Genomic DNA, 21,758 nt, shown 5'->3' on the forward strand with positions numbered 1-21,758 from the left:
GATTCTGGCTAGGTAGAGGAAAGAGTGTCAGGGGCGCACTAGCTTTGTGGCATGAGAGAATTAAAAACATAATCAACTGTTGTTCTAGATGATAGCAGGCTCGCATGTTGTTACTGTCCGTTAAGCGGGCTACCTGGAGCTGAAGTAGACCGATTGTGAAGACTAATGATGGTCTGAGATATGACAATTAGTTGGACGACAGTGTCCGTGGAGTAAATGGATTTGCCCGTATGGAGCTCGCGGTTCTCGGACCGTGGGTATGCGATTTGAGAAACACTTATGAAAGTCTAGAATATACTGGTCGATCGTGAACAAATATGTACAAGTCCGTCTGGTGAACGGATACGCCCTTAAGGAGCTCTCGATTTATAAACACATGGTGTATAGGAACGCAGCGGTGCTCGGATACAATTACATCAACACAGTGAAGGTCTGTTTTGGTTTCAAGCGTGGGTGGCGGAGTGCTGTGTATGAGCACCGTGAATGACATGATTACGGCAAAACTCGGGGGTATAGAAAAGAGTGCAGTACTAGTAGCTCACGTCTTGGGACAAAAACTATATATTTTTTTAAAATATTTTTATTAACTTTTCTTCAAACATCTTACATCATACAGTGTCGTTGGACCATCATTGCAATAGGTCTATTTTCAGAATGTGAATCAACAGTAAGCTATTCCCCATATCTTGGGACAAAAACTAACCCTGCATTTTAGATAATCTTCATCTGGCTCCTAGGGAAGAGGCCAGGCTCTTACCTCGAGGTTGTCTGCCTGATGACTGTCAAGCAGATTGTACGAGCGTTCAGCATCTATAGCTGAAACTATTGTGAGTGTGGTCTCTGCACGCGGTTCAGCCGCTTCGTGCTTGCAGGGGGCTCGTCACAATGACGGCCAATGAAAGCCCTGGGTGGTTGCCGTGGCGATCACTGCTCAAAGTTGTGGGAAAAAGTTACTCCTGAAGCAGACAGTGTTTAAAATGATAGAGCCTTCAATGTACGAATCGAGCGCGGGCAAAGGTGGGCATTCCATGCCTAAATATTCCCCGGTATCCTGGGGGATTGCAACATTGGCTAAACCATTACGTTCCAAATATCATTGGTTACGGCAAATATATCCGTGCCTGTAGGAAGGGATGAAGGCAGGGTGTCCTGTGATGTTGGTAGTACGGGCCGTAGTCTTTTATATTCGGCAAAGGTACCACTGGGATATTGTATTACTACCCATTGATGCATGCACGATTACACATGACAACCTAGTGTTGTGTACATAATTCCCGCATGGCAAGTTAACATAGTTATTATTAGCAACGGCAACTCGAGCTTTTAACAAAAAATAAACATGCCAATGTTGTTTTATGTACTTTATTCGATAACATTTTATCATAAAAGTATGAACATCTTTCAATCATAAAAACAATCCAATTATACATACAACCAATGTACAAGATAATAAAATACAATAAAAAGAGTATATACAATAAAAACCAAGAGTCCAAAAAGTGCCGCTACAGTATGTTAGGGTGCAGTAATTTGCATAGACCCTCAGTCTTCTAACAGCTTGGTGCGAGTCTGCCAGGCACTGCCCAGGTCCTTTGATACCCCACAGACGATGGCCAAAGACGTAGTGTTAGTTGTTAAAATGTGTTGAGCCATCCTGTGATGTCTAAAACCCAACTCTTTACAGATTGGTTTCAGACATATTCTTCTCACCACCCTATATGCTTTACATGCAAAAAGAAAATGGGCTAATGAATTCGTAGGAGCTGTACACCCTGGGCAGGGAACAGGTGGGTAATCTAACTTTTTCCAACCTGCTGTCGTTTCATTTAACGGGAGGGTCCCGAACCTCAGTTTTAAATAGAGTGTCCTGTCTCGATCTTCCTAACAGGTTTGTGCTCCAGAAACTGCTCGGTAAGGGGCCCCCATTTGGAACTTTGGAACTCCTCCGCCTGCACCCAATCCCAATATATTTTCTTAGTTGTTTGTTTGGGTGGCGGGAACTGGCTGACCCATGTTTCGCTCAACCCTATATTTGAGACAAGCTGTCTCAATTTGCTTATCCACTTGATCTTATTACAGGTGTTCAATTTAATGAGTTCATCAAGGGCAGCCGCATAGTTTGCCAATTCAGGCGTCCTTCTTAAACGTACCCAGAATAATAATGGGCGAAGACAAACTATGTCTTTAATTGAGCGTTTACCCATGTCCTGGTAGAGGGGCTTTAAGGGGGTAGAGACTGGAAGGGAGGCCAGGTCTCTAAGAAACTTATTCTCAGATCTAACCAGGTCAGTGGTATTCTCAAACCCCATAATTCAGACCCATATACTGCCGAGGACAATGCTTTCCCTTCATACCCCACAAGGGCCGGCGCTATTGGTTTACTAGTAGACCCCCGCTGTTCTCTTAAAATTGCTCCTGACACTCATTTGTGGTTGAGAAGCATTTGACCATGTGGGAGTTCCAACTCATCATGTTGTTGACCCTAACTCTCAAATAGTCAAACGACTCAACCACCTCTAGAGGAGTACCATTAAGGGAGATATTATTCCTAAATCTTTTTGAAGGTGACAAGGCCATTAGCTTTGTCTTGGTGGTGTTGATGGTTAGTCCCCTATCCACACAAAACAAGCTAAACCTATCCAGCAGTTTTTGGAGGCCTGCTGGAGTTTTAGACATCAGGAGGGTGTCATCGGCATAGAGCAGGGTGTGTACTTTCTCCCCCGCCAGGACTGGGGCATCGGCTGGGTCCTCTCTCAAATGGTCTACCACCCCATTAACGAAGAGAGAGAACAAAGTCGGGGCCATCACACAGCCCTGGCAAAAACCCCATGTTCACAGCCACCCTCTCTGTCAGCTGTCCCTGCCCCCCCCCCCCCCCATCTGATTTTGGCATAGTTCCCCTCATGAAGTTTCTTAATAAAATCAAGAAAAATGGGGAGACCCAAATCTTGCAGTACCTGCCAAAGTTTATTGCGGGGCACCAGGTCGAAGGTGGTCCTTAGGTCTATAAAGGCCAGATATAAACTGCCTCTCCCGATGGTCACGATTTTCCAGTAAACCGAAAAAAATCTAAATACTTGGTCCATCGTGCCCACCTTCATGCCAATGAGTTGTCTTGTGTTGTTAATGATTATATCCGCAGTCTGTTATATTAGGCAAAGGTACGACTGGGATAGTGTTTTGCTAAACATTCCTACGTACTTGGTTAGATATTACAACCTAATGTAGTGCACATGATTACAGCATGACAGATTGATAGATTTTCTTGTTAATAACGGCAGCCGTCATTTTCATTATGCATTAGGGGAATAATGTGACAATAAATTATTATCCACGTGATACATTGTTGAATGGAGCCAGGGCAAGTTTTACCATAGTCTACATAGCGGCGTAGACCGTTTAAAAAAAAATGCACATGGTCTAGTGTATAGAATAAAAAAGTAAAGTACAATAATACACAGGCACGCCTTATATTTGTCTTACGTAAAATGCACATAGTACAAAATAATGATGGTACCTACGGGTATAACATAGTGTAGTAAATTCAGAATTCAGGAACATAGAATAGTCATAGAGAACATAGCTTTGTTGGAATGTTTCTAGGTTATTACGCTGCCGATAGTGTGTGGTGTATATGTACCTATTCTGTTTCTAGACCTGCCATTTGAGCATATGTGGTCTCCATTTCATTAAGGCCATTGTTTACAGTGTCCAATAGGTGCATCCATTTGCATTCTCTTGTGTTCAGGATGGGGCTGAGATCTCCTCCTCTTGGACCTTTTCCTAAAACGAACCATTTTAAAGATTCAGGCGTGTGGAAGTTTGTATTGAAATGCTCGACCAAAGGGGCTCCAACCGTTTGGCATTGGATGCGACTGCAGTGTTGGAGAATCCGATTTTTACTCTTTGGATGGTTTGTCCTATATAAATTGACCCGCAGGGACAGAGAATAACATAAATCACTCCAGTGGTGTTAAAGTTCGTGTGTGATTTCAAATTGATGGTGTGGTTCTTGTAGATCAGGGTTTTTGTCTCTAGGCACATGCCACATGCCTTGCATCTAGTAAATTTGTAGTGTCCCACTATTTCTGGTAAATTCCACATTGTCTGGATCGTTGGATTGTTCGGTGTTTCAAGCATTGAGTGGACCACATGGTCTCTAATGTTCTTCGCCTTTTTGAATGCGTGCATGGGCGGTTCTGGCATATCGATGTTGTCTGAGATAAGTCCCCTGTATTTGTTGATTGTTCTTTTTATGTCATTACTTTTGGTACACTGCGTTGTCACGCATATCATTCTGTCCTGACTGTTTTGGCGTTCTTTCGGTACTCGGTACAAAGGGGGGAGGGGGATGGTGATGGACAGAGCATCTGAATCAATCAAACACTCACACCCAGTCAAAGGATCTGGGTTTAATCCATCACCGTTCTTTAGCCCACTCTGCCACCCCAGCTCAGACATGGCTATATGCAATCAGTCTGACCCTGTGCCTCATGGGAACAGTCCAGCCCGAACTGCCAAGCCATGTGTTCCCTGGACTGGAAACGAGCTTCCGAGTACTAGCAGAGTTTCTCTGTTGTTAAACCATGCCCTTTTCCTGGCCCCTTTTACGTTTTTTCTCGGGTATCCCCTCGTTATGAGATGGGAGATCAATTCATCAGATTCTCTGAAGAAGTCCTCTGTTAAGGAACAGTTCCTCCGGATCCGGAGGAGCTGGCCAAAGGGTAGATTGTCACGGAGTCCTCTTGTGTGGTGACTGGAATATCTCAGCAACGTATTTCTCTCAGCTGGCTTTCTGTACAAGGTGGTGTAGAGTTGATTATCCTGCACCTTGATGCTAATGTCTAAGAAATCAATGGTTTCTCTACTGTAATGGATAGTGAACTTGATGTCATCCGATTGCGAGTTCAGCCAGGTGAAGAAGGAAGTCAACTCTTGTTCTTCTCCTGTTCATAGGATTAGTACATCGTTGATGTATCTGCGCCATTCAGTGATGCTATTCCTGTACGGATTGGCGGGGGATAGTATACAGCTCTGTTTAAAATCATCCATGAACAGGATTGCCAGATCTGGGGCAAATGCTGCTCCCATCACCACCCCTTTGCTTTGGATGTAGAATTCTTTCTGAAAAACGAAAAAGTTTTTTGTCATTGCTACTTACAGCATTTCTATCAGAAAGTCTGAGGGTACAGTAGTGGGTTGGGGTCTTTTTTGTAGTGCTCTTGTCATTACTTCCAAGGCGGGTATCTGGCAAATGCTCGTATAGAGTGAGACAATGTCCATAGTGACTAGTATCTGTTTACTTCTGTCAAACGGCATTCTGTCTACCAAATTAATCACTTGCATGGTATCCCTCAAGTATGTTGCAGTTTCTTCAGCCAATGGTTTTAGGAAGAGGTCTACATATTTACATGTTGGTTCGAGGAGGGAACCACATCCTGAAATGATAGGACGCCTCGGTGGTTTCAATGCGTTCTTATGTACCTTGGGTAAGGTGTAGATTTTAGGGGTTCTGGGATGGTTGACATTAAGATATTCATACCCCTTCTCGTGATGTCCTGGATCTTCTTTCTGATCTCTTTAGTTGGGTCAACATTGATAGATGTGTAGCTGGTACCATCTCTTAGCTGGGAGTAAATCTCTGATTTGTAGTCTACGACGTCTTGCATGACGATCGCTCCCCCCTTGTCAGCTGGTTTGATGACAATTGATTTTATTCTTCCTCAGGGTGTTCAAGGCTTCACGCTCTCCCTTTGAGATGTTGTGTTTCACATACGGTTGTCTTGCGCAGATTTTCATCACATCCCGTAGTACAACGCTTTCATAAGTCAAAATCCGATGTGAAATGCAATGTGCTGATGGTATGAAAGTCGATGGCGGGCGTAGTCCAGTGAATGATGATGTGGATATTGGAAGGTTGTGCTTGAAAAAGTGTTTCAGCCGGATTTTTCGGAAGAATCTGAATAGTTCGGCTTTGACACTAAAGCGATTGACATAGGAGGTTGGTACAAATGATAGTCCTTTGCTCAGGATACCGATCTCGTCGTCAGAGTTCGTGGGTGGATAGATTAATGATGGGGTTTGTCTTGGTCACCATCTGTAGGTTCTCCTCCTAGTGTTGATCTCGCCGTGGTTCTCCTGCTGGAATCTCACCTGTTTGGGGATTTTCATTGGCCGTCATTGTGAAGAGCCCCCTGCAAGCACACAGCGGCTGCACCGTGTGCAGAGACCACGCCCACAAGCGTTTCAGCTATAGATGCTGAACGCTCGTACAATCTGCTTGACAGTCATCAGGCAGACAACCTCGAGGTAAGAGCCCGGCCTCCTCCCCAGGAGCCGGATGAAGATTATCTAAAATGCAGGGTTAGTTTTTGTCCCAAGATGTGAGTTACTAGTACTGCACTCTTTTCTATACCCCCGAGTTTTGCCGTAATCATGTCATTTACGGTGCTCATACACAGCACTCCGCCACCCACGCTTGAAACCAAAGTAGACAGACCTTCACTGTGTTGATGTAATTGTATCCGAGCACCGCTGCGTTCCTATACACCATGTGTTTATGAATCGCGAGCTCCTTAAATAATTTCCCTATTATAAAGGGATTGCCTGTCTCTTTTCAGATTTTAAAGAGTGGTTTGCTGCCACACAAGGAGGGTCCAATCATAGAGCTTCCTTCAAGTAGGTACCCACTGCTACCTACTATGGTTTCTTAATCTACCACATAACTACCTATATAATAAAACGTATTTACTATTCTTAGGTGCTCATTACCTCCTGTCCTGAAGAAGACCCCAACATGAGGATATACCAGCCCTTGATCACTTAGGGGTCGAAACGTAGACTTCTACATACCGTCAAACACGTGGGATCGAAATCAATGAACTATTCATGTCCTATGTGCTATGATAATAGGAGAATTTGTGGATCTCTCTGAGACCGTAAACGTTCTATTGTAAATATTTGCTATTGTGCCTGTCACAACACCTTTACCCTATCCCTCACCTATCCAATCACCCCCAGTCTTCCAACCAAACTTTCCTTCTATCTCACTGTGAGCACTGTGAAATATCACACATGATAGAAGCCAAATGTTTTGAGTGGAAAAGCATTTAATGTGTGCACAAACTAATGACAATGTACTTTGGAGTACACACAAGATTTCTCATTTATGTTTTGAACTAAAAAACATTTGACGAATGTGTTACTCAATACAATAAATATGTGCTTTTGATGAACATAACAAGAAATTCTGTTGTGGTGGATTTTATGTTAAAATTCATAGATACTCTAACTACCTCGACCCTATTCTCAAACGTAATGCTCCATTAATAATACAACAGACCTCAATGAACTCATAGAACTCTCCCCAATGAACATGTAATAATAGACGTATTTTTTTTCACAACAAATTTTATTAAATTTCCATTGAACATGACGGGCGGAGCCCAGAGCGCACATTATTAATACATTTCGGATTGGAGAATACAGGTTATTTTTAAAATCCAACCAGCCTGCAAAACAACAGGGTCAATAACTGAAAATTGACACAGATTACCACACAGTTCCTTGAACACAGCTTGTATGAATGAGTAAATACTGTAGACAGAGCACCTCATCATGGGTATCCCACTAGTCAGGGAAATGTGTGGGCTTGATTTATGAACGGTCGGTTTGAGGTGGGGGGGAGGCAGTTCAACTCCCCGGTACGTCTCCCATCCAGATTTTCTTATGTTTCTGCAGACAGCACCGTACCTGAAAGACTGTGATCTCTGCCCCCATGCATCTGTCCATGGCTGTTGGACCTGGGGTTACCAGTCTACATAGGGTAGCTTGGCACAGAGAGGGGAAGGCCTATCCCAAAGGCACATGTGTAAAGCTTGCGTCGCACCCTTCAGTAACACAGCATCCCTCCACTAGAAAAGAAAGACACTACACCAGTCTTAGGAAAATACGAGTTGTTTTATAAAATATCTCTTTGTTGTTCAGCAGTTCGTGGTTCAATATATAAAGATAGCTCCAATTTGGTGCGCGTATATACAGGCACCAGTTCAACAGTGCAGACACAACAGTTCTTTTCTTCCCCAATTGAAAGGAGTTCACTACTACATTTTACCCCTTCCAGCAACAGGAAATATTCCACAGTCTTAGTTGCAACAACAAGAAAATATCACTTCTCTATGCAGTAAATTACAGTTGTTCCATACTCTTGGAAATTCAAGGTTTCTATTGAAAGCAGGTTATAGAGTTTCATCACTTACATCCTACTTACAGAAATCCAACAGTGAGCATTAGGTTTTTGCTTATTGTAATCAAGCAGAACATCACTGTTATGAACATAGTACTATATCTTCCTTCTGTCAGCTGGATTTCTACTGTAATAATTAGGGAACAGAACACTCATGGAGACAAGATGTGCCTTATTGACGTTCAGTGCAAGTAATCTCTCCGATTTCTAACAGTTGTAGAGAAGAACAGATGGGTTCTTAACACAGGCAGGTCCCCAAGCTTTTATTAGGGGGGTTCAGTACTTTTTTAGCTCATTCCTTAGTCACCACCCCAACCAGAGAACAGGAGGTATGGACAACCACTGAGCTTTACAGCTCGAACTCCTGGGCCTTTGCCTCACTCCATCCCCAAGACCATGCTGTAGTTAGGATACCCAATGAACAAGGGAGGTCTTATATGATCTCAAAAGCTTGGGGAGGCTTACTTCTTCGCCGGCCGATCCCTGGCGAGTTCACATCGATAACCAAGCCTTCCCTCCAAGTCACGCGACCTCTAGCGGGTCTCACACGACCGGCGAACACCTCAGCTCAGCTCCGCCTCTGTGAAGCCGCCCAGCCTTTTACCAGGCCTGCGCGGAAGTCGGAACAGCGCTCCGCCTCTGTGGAGCCGCCCAGCCTTTTACCAGGCCTGCGCGGAAGTCGGAACAGCGCTCCGCCTCTGTGGAGCCGCCCAGCCCCTTACCAGGCCTGCGCGGAAGTCGGGACGCTACTCCGTCTCCACACGCAAGCTGAGGCGCCAGTCCAACCTCCTCCACCAGTTCCACGCTCCGGGTCTAGAGAGTCGCGGCGCTCCACCGGAGGGGTGCTTCCAGCCCTGCAGAGCCCTCAGCCCTTCACCACCAACGGGAACTAATCACGAGGGCGCTGCCAGCTCCAACCCACAGGCGCAGCGCTCCTTTCACCACCGGGAGCTCCGTAGACGGGAGACAAGTAAGTTGGCAGTTCCTTACTACAGGATTCCGTCGTGGGCGGGACACTTCGGGAAAGCCACGAGTCTGGTCTTGCGGGGCACTGGGGGACAGCAAGTGTAGGTATTTACTTCCCTCACCCGGGTCCGGACTTAACTCAAAGGTCAGCCTCAGTCGCCCTCACCTGGCAATTCCACACCGTCCTCGCCTCGTTTGTCCCACAGGCCTCTCCTGCATCAGGGGACCATAAGTCAAAGTTCTGGCAGGGTCAGGTCAGCAGGTGAGGGATAGCATCGAACAGCAGGGATAGCAGCCCCAAGAGGTTTTCAAACCCCCCACAGCGCGCCAACCTCCTCAGTCCACAGCCTGTACTCCTGTCCTTCAGCTCTCCTCTCCTCACGACACCCCAAAATGGCTGCCCAGCATTCTGCATTATATAAGCTGACCTCAGAATGTCCAGAGGAGTCCAGAAGGTTCTGGAAACCCTCATTCTGTCCTATGGACCTGAATCCTGAGGTAGCCAGATAAGTGGCAGTTGGAAGCCACCATTTTGTGGCTCCTGTGGTTTCAGTCAGAAAAGGCACCTAAGGCAGTGGAAAAAAGACTATAGGGGCAAGGAGCACCTAACCCCTAGGTCAACATCTGAAAAATTCCAGTGGACATCAAAAATGAAAGATTTGAGGGGCAAAAAGGGGACAAAAATAAATAAATAATAGGAGGGACCACCTAAAGGGCTGAGAGGTCTAACAATGGCCATCCTCCACCCGGTATGCAATGTTTACAACAAATTTTTTACCACGCAGTACCATTACAACGCGGTCATTACAACGCATACCATTACAACACATTGCGCTGGGGGGCGCTCTAGGATAGTGAATAGGTTAATTTACTATCCAATAACCTTCCCTAGTGTCCACGGGGACTGAAGTTGGAATAGTAAATTAAACTATTCACTATCCAGCACCCCAAAGCGCTATGCGTGGTAAAAACTGCGTTGTAATGGTATGCGTGGTAAAAGTATGCGTTGTAACGTCATACATCCCCTCCACCCCCCAATATTGTTGGAGAAGTCCCCTTCCACACCTGGGCAATGTCACGTTTGGCAAGTGCGAGCCCTATAAACAGTAGGTGTTGTTTATAGGGGTTCCCGCTAATCCCATCTGTGCTATGGAGCAGGAACAGCTTAGGATCAAATGGGAGATCCCAGGACAAGACCCGTCCCAAACAGGACGAAACCTTATGCCAAAATGGCTGTAATGCCCCACAGTTCCATACCGTGTGACATTTTTTTCTCTTCGCCTCCCCACATCTAAGACAAGTAGGCGACTGAATGACCTCAATCTTCCAGAGGCGGGAATGGTTAAAGTATACTCAGTAGAGGTATTTAAATTGAATCCAATGGTATCACATGGAAATAGTGGCGCCGCTGGGGCTAGCAAGGGCCTCCGTCCAGTCGTCGTCTGTCATGACTGGCAGGTCTGCCACCCAATCCCCTTTGGTTTTGTGCAATGTGGTACAAGTGTGGGTGGTCAATGTTTGGTAGATCTGTCGAATCTTGTGTGACCCAAGGTCACCCATCAGTAAGCGGCCCTCCAGGGGGTGGAATTCTGGTAAGTTGTCCAACAAACGGAACAAGGAAGTCAAAGCATGTCTCAGCTGTAAGTAACTATAAATAAAACTGCATCAGATGCATCTGAAATTTGTTTTGTAATTGTTGAAACGATTTAAGAATGGTAACCTGCATAATATCCCCTAGGGTAGAAATTCCAAGAAGGTCCCATTTATAACAACCGAGAAGTTTGGCGACAGGGCGGCTATATGTACCATGCCACAGCTGTGTCGTCTGTGTCATTCGCTCCACCCAGCCCATGCTACTAACTGAATGTCGCCAGAGCTGGACTACTGTTCTGCTGGCGGGAGGTAGAAAGTCTAGGTACAATTGGCTGTACAAAAGTCTCAGGAGGGGAATCTTTTCCATCGCCATGTGTTCTGATGCATAAGCCGGATCCGTACGTAAGTTATACCACCACTCGTTAATGACCAAAAGATGGGATGCTGCATAATAAGCGTAAATATCGGCCACTGCGATCCCCTCGCAGTATGTCGACTGTGTGCACGTATGTAGTGCTACTCGAATGGCGACCCCCACAAGAACCTGCTCAGGATTGCATTGACCTCAGCGAACCAGGAGTTGGGAATATGGGAAGTTTTGCAACCAGTACCGTATCCGAGGCAGGGAGACCATCTTAAATATTGCCAAATGCCCATATAGAGACAGCGGCAGGTGAAACCATATCGCGTCTCTTCACGTATACTTGAGCACAGTGGATTAATGTTATTAGTCCACGATAACATCAGACAGGGTGAGGTAAAAACTCCCAAATATTTAAAGCCATCCGATGCATGAGACAACTGTACCGCCCAGGCTCCATGCCCCTGATCCCAGCTGACTGGAAATAGCACAGATTTCGAAGGACTGGTGCTTAGGCATGAAGTCTCCCGAAGGCAAAGGCTCTATGGCCAGGGCAAATAACAATGGAAACAGGGGACAACCCCACCGAGTACCGTGGCGTATTAAAAACTGTACCAACCTGTATCCAGCGACCTGTACCGAGGTCGATAATTCCGTGTATATTAACTGGTCACATGCCAAGAAGCGCGGCCCTCGATTAATGGATTTAAGGTGTTGAGACAAGTACGTCCAGCTTAAGGAGTCAAACGCCTTGTCTATATCTGCCAGGAGGATGGAGGCAGGGCGGCCCAGCACCGAGGCCTTCGTGTTAGCATTATGGATACGCCAAATGATATGTCGGGTGGACTAATGTGGCAAAAATCTGGACTGGTCGGGGTGAATTAGGTCATGGATCCATGTGCGGAGGCGGTCTGCGAGGAATTTGCCCAGGAGTTTGGGTTCAAAATTAACAAGGGAGATTGGGCGGTAAAAAGAAGGATCTTTCGGGGGAGTTCATGTTTGGGGAAAACGTAGACGTATTTTAAAGCTTATTGGGCCAGTACTTAAATAGGAAATTAACATTCCAGTTGAAAAAATACATACTTTCGAGACACAAAATTATCAAAAAAACTAGGAACTTTTTTATTTTTTATTATTCATATTTTTTATTATTCATACGTTTGCTGTGGATTGTTTTAATAATTTCCTCCAAGAAACAGGGCATGGCATAGATCTAAACTGCCTTTTACACTCACTCTGAGATTTTAAGGATTTAATTTTTTTACAGTACTTAAGAGAGGCCCTCCAATGCTAAGTGACTGGTGAAAGGTGCCACCGTTCTTTTTTTTCCCACTTGCTGCTAGCATCAGTGCACGTTCCGACCAAAGGAATTCTGCTAGCGTGTAAATGGAAAAATAAAACAAACAGTGCCAATTTCCTCACATACATGCAGTTTTATATTGCACAAACTTGAGCCAGAGGCATTGGAGCACTTAACATGAGCACCATATAACATTAGATAAGGTCATATTATGTTTTAGGCTCATCGAGATTTAGTGATTTGTCCACAATCACAGGCACAATCACAGGCTGGCGCTGCGACATGCACCTGGTTTCCCTGGTGCAAAGTCGGCTAAGATCACAATCTCTCCATGTTGACTGCATTAATTGATATTTGGCAGACAAAGGTGAGGAGCGGCAACTGATTTATACCTGCCTGTTCCATGGAAGGATGGGTTACAAAAATTAACTGAGGAGCTTCCTAGCTGACCCTCACCAACCCCCCACCACCCCTCCAATCCTCTCACCTGCAATCCCTTGCATAGCAAGTTCTAATGGCTTGCCATCAGCAGCTCCTTGAGCTCTCTATTGCACCTGAAGGGAGCCAGGGGGCAGGCACACCCCATGCTGTGATAGATGGAGCAGCCCATTGTCATTCTGCCACTGACAATTAGCTGGCCGACTTTACTTCACTTGTATGGGGTCTCGCTCAGTATATGCACTGAAAGACTGTAACAACAGCCTTTTTTATGTTGTGCACTTGCAGTGGAGTCTCATACGCCTTAATCTCCCTATTATACCAAAAACGAGCCCACTAATTGGCCAGAGGCCCATCAGCCAATGGCCGACTGCCCGCTTGGCCTATCAGCGGCTGCATGTAGGATAGACATGGGTCTCTGCAGTTAGAGATGGTAGCAAGTGAAGGAACATATGGCAAAGGGACAGACGAGTATGTTGCACATCAGGCCAAACTTGGGAGTTGTAACTACTTGAAATACAGTCTTTAATAGGATGTCAGGAGCCAGGGATCAACAGTCACATTATAGTTATTTCACATAAAGTGCACTACTGGAGGAGGAGGAGGTAGTAAGTAACGACTGGCAGATCGCATGTTAAACTTTGTACAGCATCTTCAATCGACAACTGAACTAGCTTAGATCAAAATGGGAAATGAGGCAACATTTGCATACAAGGCACAAATACAGTACAGAATGGAGTTGGTCAAATAGTACATGGAGTTTGGGGGTGGGAGTATTTTGTTTATAAAAAATCGAAAAATACTTACCACCAGTGCACAGGTTGCTTATGATTGGGGCAATAGCCCGAGAAAAAGCAATCACGATTTGAAAAAGTCAACCTGTACATCTTTAACGTACTTATAAATGAAAACACAGACATGCACAAATTAATTGTTCATGTGTTAGCACACTAAAGCCAAACCCGTTGGATTTGTCAATAATAGTTTTAATATGTTTGCCACGTTACTCAAAGTATACCATATGGATGAAGCTTAATTGGTTGCAAGCCTGCTGTAGAAAACTGTGGGTAGAACCGTGATCAGTCCTGCCCCGTCTTTCCTCCTCCATAGTTCAACAAAATGGGTATCACTTTATTGATATAAAATACATTACATCATTCAACATCCTGCAGTATCTGGTATACAATTGAGCAGCTTTACTCACTTTTCTGGTTGTCACTGTACATTGGCTATGTAGCTCAGTGGATTAATGTACTCTGTGTCTAACCTGTTGATCACAAGTTTGAATCTTATATAGGCTTTCTTCATTCTGAGGTTAATAAAATGGGCACTTTTTTAGGTGCTCATTGTATTAACTCATCACTTCAGCAATAGAACGACCATATATATATATATATACATACATACACACACACACACACACACACACACACACACACACACACACATTTATATATATTCACTGAAAAAACCGTAGGTTTCAGGCCTTATATAGTTAGGAATTAGCATTTAAAAAAACCTTACAAATTCACTGAAAAAACCATAGGTTTCAGGCCTTATATAGTTAGGAATTAGCATTTAAAAAACCTTTAAAATTCACTGAAAAAACCATAGGTTTCAGGCCTTATATAATTAGGAATTAGCTTTAAAAAAACCTTTGAAATTCACTCAAAAAACTATAAGTTTTAGGGGTGTTATAGTTAGCTGGACATTTCACTCATACAAAACCATTGAAATTGCTCCTATATAGTTAGTTGTACTAACTATATTTCGCGCACCCGCAATCCACTGCTGATGATGTCACATATTAGATCATTCATGACATGGTCAGTGACATCACTGATGACATCTCAAATGACATCACTGGTGACATCACTGATGACATCATCCAGTGAATGTGGTTTGCTTCGTTATTTAAATATGCATTATATATATAGCAATTTGCATTGAAGAATGAGTGGATATATATAAATAAATATTTGGATGGAGGATTTAGTAGCAGTGTAATTGACTGTTTAATTGACCAATTTATAATGTCTCACTAAATATAGTGGATAGTGACTAAACTGTGTGAATATCTGTATCACTTGGTCAGTTGTTGTGTAAACTGATTCTACAGTTGGTTACTAGCTATGTGAAAGTCTATATTAGTTATTGATTAGTTAACTGAGTATTTGTATGGGAGTGTGAAAGTGTGTGTGGTTTGGTGGGGGGTGTGTGACTGTCCAAAGATGTGTGAATAGTTGATTCAGTAGATATATGAAGTTAAAACTACATGTTCTAACAGTTTGGGTGAGTGAATCTCTTTATGAGTGTGGTGATGAGGAAATATATTTCTCAATGGTACATGTCCAACAAACTAGAAAAATAAAAGGCAGTGTATGTGTCAGTTGTTGTATATAAATAAGTATACATAAGACACAATGATTGTGTGAGTGACTGTATGGATAACTGTATACTTGTAATAATGATTTTATAATTCACTAAGTATGACTTACTATCTAAATGAATAGATGAAGTAGTGTTTGTATAAGTGTTTTGCTAAGTAAATATGTAAGTATGATCCATTGTTTGCATAAGTGAGTAGGATGACTTCATATGTGAATAGGATGTGTGCTGTTGTTTAATGTCGATATAGGTGTATAAGTATTTTTGATAGTGTTCTATTGTTTATTGACAGCATGTATGAGTGAATCTACAGGTAAGTGATTAGATGTGTGTATACATCTATGAATCACTGAGTGGATTTTTAGATACTTGTATTGCTGTGACAATGGATTCAAATATGATACTCTGTATTTTACAAAGAGTGATGAAAATTTTTAATAGTGTATGAAAAGGTGTATGTGATTGTCACGTGGATGATGTCATCAGTGATGTCATCAGTGATGTCATTTGAGATGTCATCAGTGATGTCACTGACCATGTCATGAATTATATATATGTGACATCATCAGCAGTGGATTGCGGGTGCGCAAAATATAGTTAGTACAACTAACTATATAGGAGCAATTTCAATGGTTTTGTATGAGTGAAATGTCCAGCTAACTATAACACCCCTAAAACTTATAGTTTTTTGAGTGAATTTCAAAGGTTTTTTAAAAGCTAATTCCTAACTATATAAGGCCTGAAACTTATGGTTTGTTCAGTGAATTTCAAAGGTTTTTTAAATGCTAATTCCTAACTATATAAGGCCTGAAACCTATGGTTTTTTCAGTGAATTTGCAAGGTTTTTTAAATGCTAATTCCTAACTATATAAGGCCTGAAATCTATGGTTTTTTCAGTGAATTTGCAAGGTTTTTTAAATGCTAATTCCTAACTATATAAGGCCTGAAACCTATGGTTTTTTAAGTGAATTTGCAAGGTTTTTTAAATGCTAATTCCTAACTATATAAGGCCTGAAACCTATGGTTTTTCATTGAATTTCAATGGTTTTTTAAATGACAATTTAAAAATGTATTAATTGTTATTTTTTTTAACTGATTTACTACATTTTTGCAGGCAGGTGTTCAGAGGGCACGCCCCCTTTTTACAACGTTCTGCAGCGCAACCCCTGGCGCGTTTGCAGAGGAGGAGCTAATTCCCCTTGCATACTGGGGGTCCCTGGGGGGCAACTAGCCCACCAGGAGCCTCCAGTATAAGCCAGGGAGCTGCATTACAGAGAGGTGTAATGAGGCCACACCCTTTTTTACACCTCTCTGCAACACAGCCCCCGGGCGTGTTTGCAGAGGGGGAACTAATTCTCCTTGCATACTGCGGGTACCTGGGGGTCAACTAGCCCACCTGGAACCTGCAGTATGCGCCAGGGGGCTGCATTGCAGAGAGGTGTAATGAGGCCACACCCTTTTTTACACCTCTCTGCAGCGCAACCCATGGCGTGTTTGCAGAATAGGAACTAATTCCCCTTGTATACTGGGGGTCCCTGGGGGCCAAGTAGCCCCCCAGGAGCCTCCAGTATGCGCCAAGGGGCTGCGTTGCTTTGCCCAAGGGGCGGCGGTACCCGGGGCAGTATGGGGGGGATTGTGGACCCCCCACACTTCTTTATCACTATGCCGCCGCGATTTGGTCCCCGGGGGGGTAATTTAAAAAAAAACAGACCAGGTTTTAAAAAAAAAAAATGTGGGCCTTTTTTGTCCTTGAGGGACCACCTGGGCAGGCCTAGGGGGTCAGGGTGTATCTACCCTGCCCCCTTTTTGTGTTCTTCACATTTGTTTTTCTGCTTTCTTGTGCCTCGGTCTATCTACACGCACACATATACACATATATATATATGCATATATATGCATTTATATATATGTATGTGTATATATATATATATATATATACACATACATATATAAACATATATAATCTGCATATCTATATAAATACAAATATATATGAATGCATACATATACATATATGCATACATATGCATGTTATTTACATGAAAGTTTGAAAAACACTATTAAAAGCAAAGCTAAAAAGCCACCTCATTACAAACAGAATGGCTTTAACTTAAACGAGGGCGAGATCTGTTGTATTTTCAATGCTTGTTTACTTTGGTTCCATCAAGAAGGCATTCAGATGTGTCACATATTTGCCATAAATTCTGAATGTTAGCACTCTAGTTGCTCATTATATCACTGTAGTAAAGCTACTGCTCACTAGGGAAGTCTGCTGCTGGTATTCAAAGTGCATGTTTCAGTCTGCATGTCAGAATTTTGTTTAATGAAATAGAAGAGGATTTGAGAAGTCACTCAAAATGTGCTCTAATTTTTCTTTCTGAAGCACTAATCATACTTTCTATGGCAAAATGAACCCCCTCATTTTGTTCCTTTTTAAATTAAATGTTTTCAGACTTACAACTTCATTCCAATCAAGATGGCTTCTGGTGTGCCATACTTTTGCCATAAGTAAGACTGTTAGCGCTCTAGTTGTTCTTTAGAACACTCTGGGACATTCTGTCATTGGGCTATACTTGGGCTACATCTGGGTGCTATTTGGGCTACATTTGGGCTCTTTTGTCTCTGGTGGCCATCTTGGGAGACTGCATGTCAGAATTTTTTCATGAAATAGAAGAGGATCAAAAATTAGCTATCATTCGCGCCAAGAATTTTCAATTCTATTAAGGACACGGAGGCGAGGATTATGCTTCTCTTTCATTTACTGTAAACTCACAGCAGCCAATAAACATACAGTTTATCAAAGTTAAACTACATTAACCATCATACTTGGCCCAAGCCACGCCTCCTTAGCCCTACAAGAGCCCTGGTAACAGTCCCAGCTTCCTCTTTCTTTGTACGAACATGCAACATAAGTTCAGTATAAAAGTCTTATCGAAACTCCAACGTGGAATAACCCGGAATCACTTCCAACTTCAGAATATCTCCAACGTGAGATAGTGGGGAACAGCGTTCCAACTGCAATCTTCAATAGAAGAGACGTCACTCCTTTTTCTTGTCAGAACCTAGAACAAAGATAGAGAACCCGTAATGCCTGTATAAACAGAGTCAATCATAACAACGGGTGGGTAAGCATGATCATAACATGACATAGCCGGGTGGGATAATCCTCGCCTCCGTGTCCTTAATAGAATTGAAAATTCTTGGCGCGAATGCTAGCTAATTTTTGATTCTATTACAGGACCGGAGGCTTCAGATTATGCTAGTTTAACGCTGAATCAAATACAACAGAAGAAATATCTCCCACCGGCTTATAGTAGAAATGTTTGAATGTCGACTCAGACGACCAATCAGCACAATGCATAATATCCTGAATATTTGCTCCCAACAAATATGACTTAGAAGCCATAGCACCCCTCACAGAGTGCGCCCCAAATAGTTGAACATCAACACCCGACTCTTTCATGACAAACTTGAGCCATCTGGCAATGGTGGCAGAGGACACCGGTTTAAATGGTTTCTGAACTGCAATTAAAAGCTGCGTAACCCCAGTCGGTCTCAAGGAACGAGTACACTCCTCGTATGCTTTCAAGCATTGGACAACACAGAGTTTAACATTACTATGAAAGGCATTATATTCAATCATCCTAGACATAGTTTTTGTGCGGCCTGTAATAGTAAAGGAAACTCCCTCTGGAGTGAATACTCTACCTGCAAGGTCCAGTGCCCGCACATCCGAAGATCTCCTGCATGATGACAAACATAAAAGCATAGCGAGTTTGGCCGATAACTGCTTCCTAGAAAGCGAGTCATTAGAAGGCCAGCTATCAAGTAGTTTGATGACCAAAGAAACATCCCATAGCCCCGAATACTTGGGTTTGGGAGGATTCGCAACACGAATCCCTTTGAGGAGTTTGCACACAAAGGGGTGAACTCCCACAGGTTTCCCATCAATGTGGGAATGACCCGCAGAAATAGCAGATCGGAAGTTGTTTACCGATCTATAGGCTAAACCGCTGGTCGCCTTTTCAGACAGAAAATTCACGATGTGTGAAAGGCCTGCCCCCACGGGATCCAGGTCCCGTTCCACGCACCAACATAACCATCCCTTCCAGGCTGAAGAATACCTTTTTCTCGTGGAAGGGGCCCAAGCCTGCTTGATGAACTCATTAGCCGTTCCTGAAACTCCAGGCAAGCTCCACTGTTGCCTGAAAGCCTCCATGCCATCAACATTAGACGCTGTGACAGGATCAACGGATGTTGTTCCCGTAGAGGTCCCAGGAGAAGGGACTCTGACCAGGGCAACATCCTGGGAAGGTCGCTGCACATCCCCAACAAGGTCGGGAACCACGGTTGCGATTTCCACAGAGGTGTCACCAAGATCACCTCCGCTTTCTGCTTGAGAATGTATGACGCCACTCGTGGGATGAGAAGAAAGGGGGGAAACGCATAGTTCAACGCCCCCGTCCAGTCCTGTAGAAACGCATCCGTTGCTGCCGCTGCTGGGTCCGGCCTCCAGCTGAAGAACCTGGGCAGCTGGCTGTTGAGCCTGGATGCAAACAAGTCGATCTGGCAAGGACCCCAGAGGTCCTGTAGCCAGTGAAACATCCGGGGAAGCAGCTGCCAATCGCTGTAATCCCTCAGGTGTCTTGAGTTCCAGTCCGCTACCACATTGGACTGTCCCGGTATGTATTCTGCAATAACCGTGATCTGACGGTTGAGGCAGTATTGCCAAAATGCCTTGGCTACCTGTACCAGCATGGACGATCTCGTCCCTCCCAACTTGTTTATATAGCGAACCGCCGAGACGTTGTCCATTCTGAGAAGAATGCAACACGACGTCCGATGCGGTGAGAGAGTTCTGATAGCGAAGGATCCTGCTAGAAGTTCCAAGCAATTTATGTGTAACTCTAGCTCCTGAGGGGACCATCGTCCTCCTGTGGAAACCGCGCCACAGTGCGCTCCCCAGCCCCAACGGCTGGCGTCGGATTCTATGACCACTTCGGGAAGAGAACCAAAAATGGCTCTGCCGTTCCAAGCCTCCACCTGGTGCAACCACCATTGCATTTCGTCCCTTACCTCTTGTGACAACGGCACTAGATCCGAGTATGCTAGCCCTCTCTGGAGGTGCTGTATCTTCAGTCTCTGCAGGGCCCTGTAGTGAAGAGGCCCCGGAAATATCGCCTGTACTGACGACGCCAATAGACCTACTATCCTGGCGACCGTCCTGAGAGATACCATCTGATTGTTGAGAAGAGAACTGATTTCCTTCTTTATATCTTTCAGTTTCGACTTCGGAAGGCTCAACTGAGCTGTCTGTGAGCTGATCACAAACCCTAGAAAGTCTGTCGTTTGTGACAGAATCAGAGCGGATTTTGTCTTATTTATAACAAATCCCAGATTCTGGAGCAACGAAATCGTTGTCTGCAGATGCTGCGACACTAGATCCGGGCTTTGAGCCATGATCAGGATGTCGTCCAGGTAGATTATCAACCGTATGCCTTGTTCCCGAAGGTGGGAGACTACCGGCTTCATCACCTTGGTGAAACACCAAGGAGCCGAGGAAAGCCCGAAAGGAAGGGCCGAGTATTCGAACCATCGTCCGTTCCACTGAAACTGCAGGAATCGGCGATGGGGAGGGTAGATGGGAATAGATAGGTAGGCGTCCTTGAGATCCAAACGGACCAACCAGTCGCCCTGCCGGAGCAGATCTGCCAACAGATGGATGCCCTCCATCTTGAAATGATTGTATACTAGGAAGTAATTGAATTCCCTTAAATTCAACACAAGTCTGTGACCTCCTCCCTTCTTCTGAACTAGGAAGATATTGCTGCAAAACCCGTGCGGATCGTGATCGCACACCGCTATAGCCTGTTTGTGAAGCAATTCTTCTATCTCGTTGTCTATAAAGGCTCTCTCTTGTTGGGAAAAAAGGAGAGTTCTCGGACCTGTCGTCTGTGTAGGAGTATGGTAGAATTCTAGCTGAAAACCCCGTACAGTTTGTAAGACCCACGCATCCTGGGTCAGAAGAGCCCAATTGTGAAAGAAGTGTCTCGTGTGACCCCCCAGTGGAAAGGGAAAACAATCGACTGTGCTCACCTGAAGAGTTCTGGGTGTGAAAGCCTGCTCTGTTGCCACCTCCTTGGAATCTGCCTCTGTGGAATCTGCCTCTCGTGGGGTAGAAAGTACCACCTCTGGTAGAGTCCCAGTCTCCTCGACCTCTACCGAAATCGCCTCTGGGGGGACCTTGGTTGGCGAAGCGGCCTGGCGAGCGTCCCTGACCTCATCCGGCCCTGTTGAAAACCTGTTGGTGGAACACTCGTTTGATTCCAGATTGAGCCTTGTCTAGCGATGTGAAGGTCCCCACATATTTGGAGACGTCCTTCACAAAGCGATCTCCAAACAAGTTACCCTCGGCTAAGGGACCTGGTTCCGCCGATGCCAATTCAGTCAGGTTTGAGTCCATTCGC

This window comes from Lissotriton helveticus, chromosome 5_1, assembly GCF_964261635.1.
Source record: "Lissotriton helveticus chromosome 5_1, aLisHel1.1, whole genome shotgun sequence".
Taxonomy (NCBI): domain Eukaryota; kingdom Metazoa; phylum Chordata; class Amphibia; order Caudata; family Salamandridae; genus Lissotriton; species Lissotriton helveticus.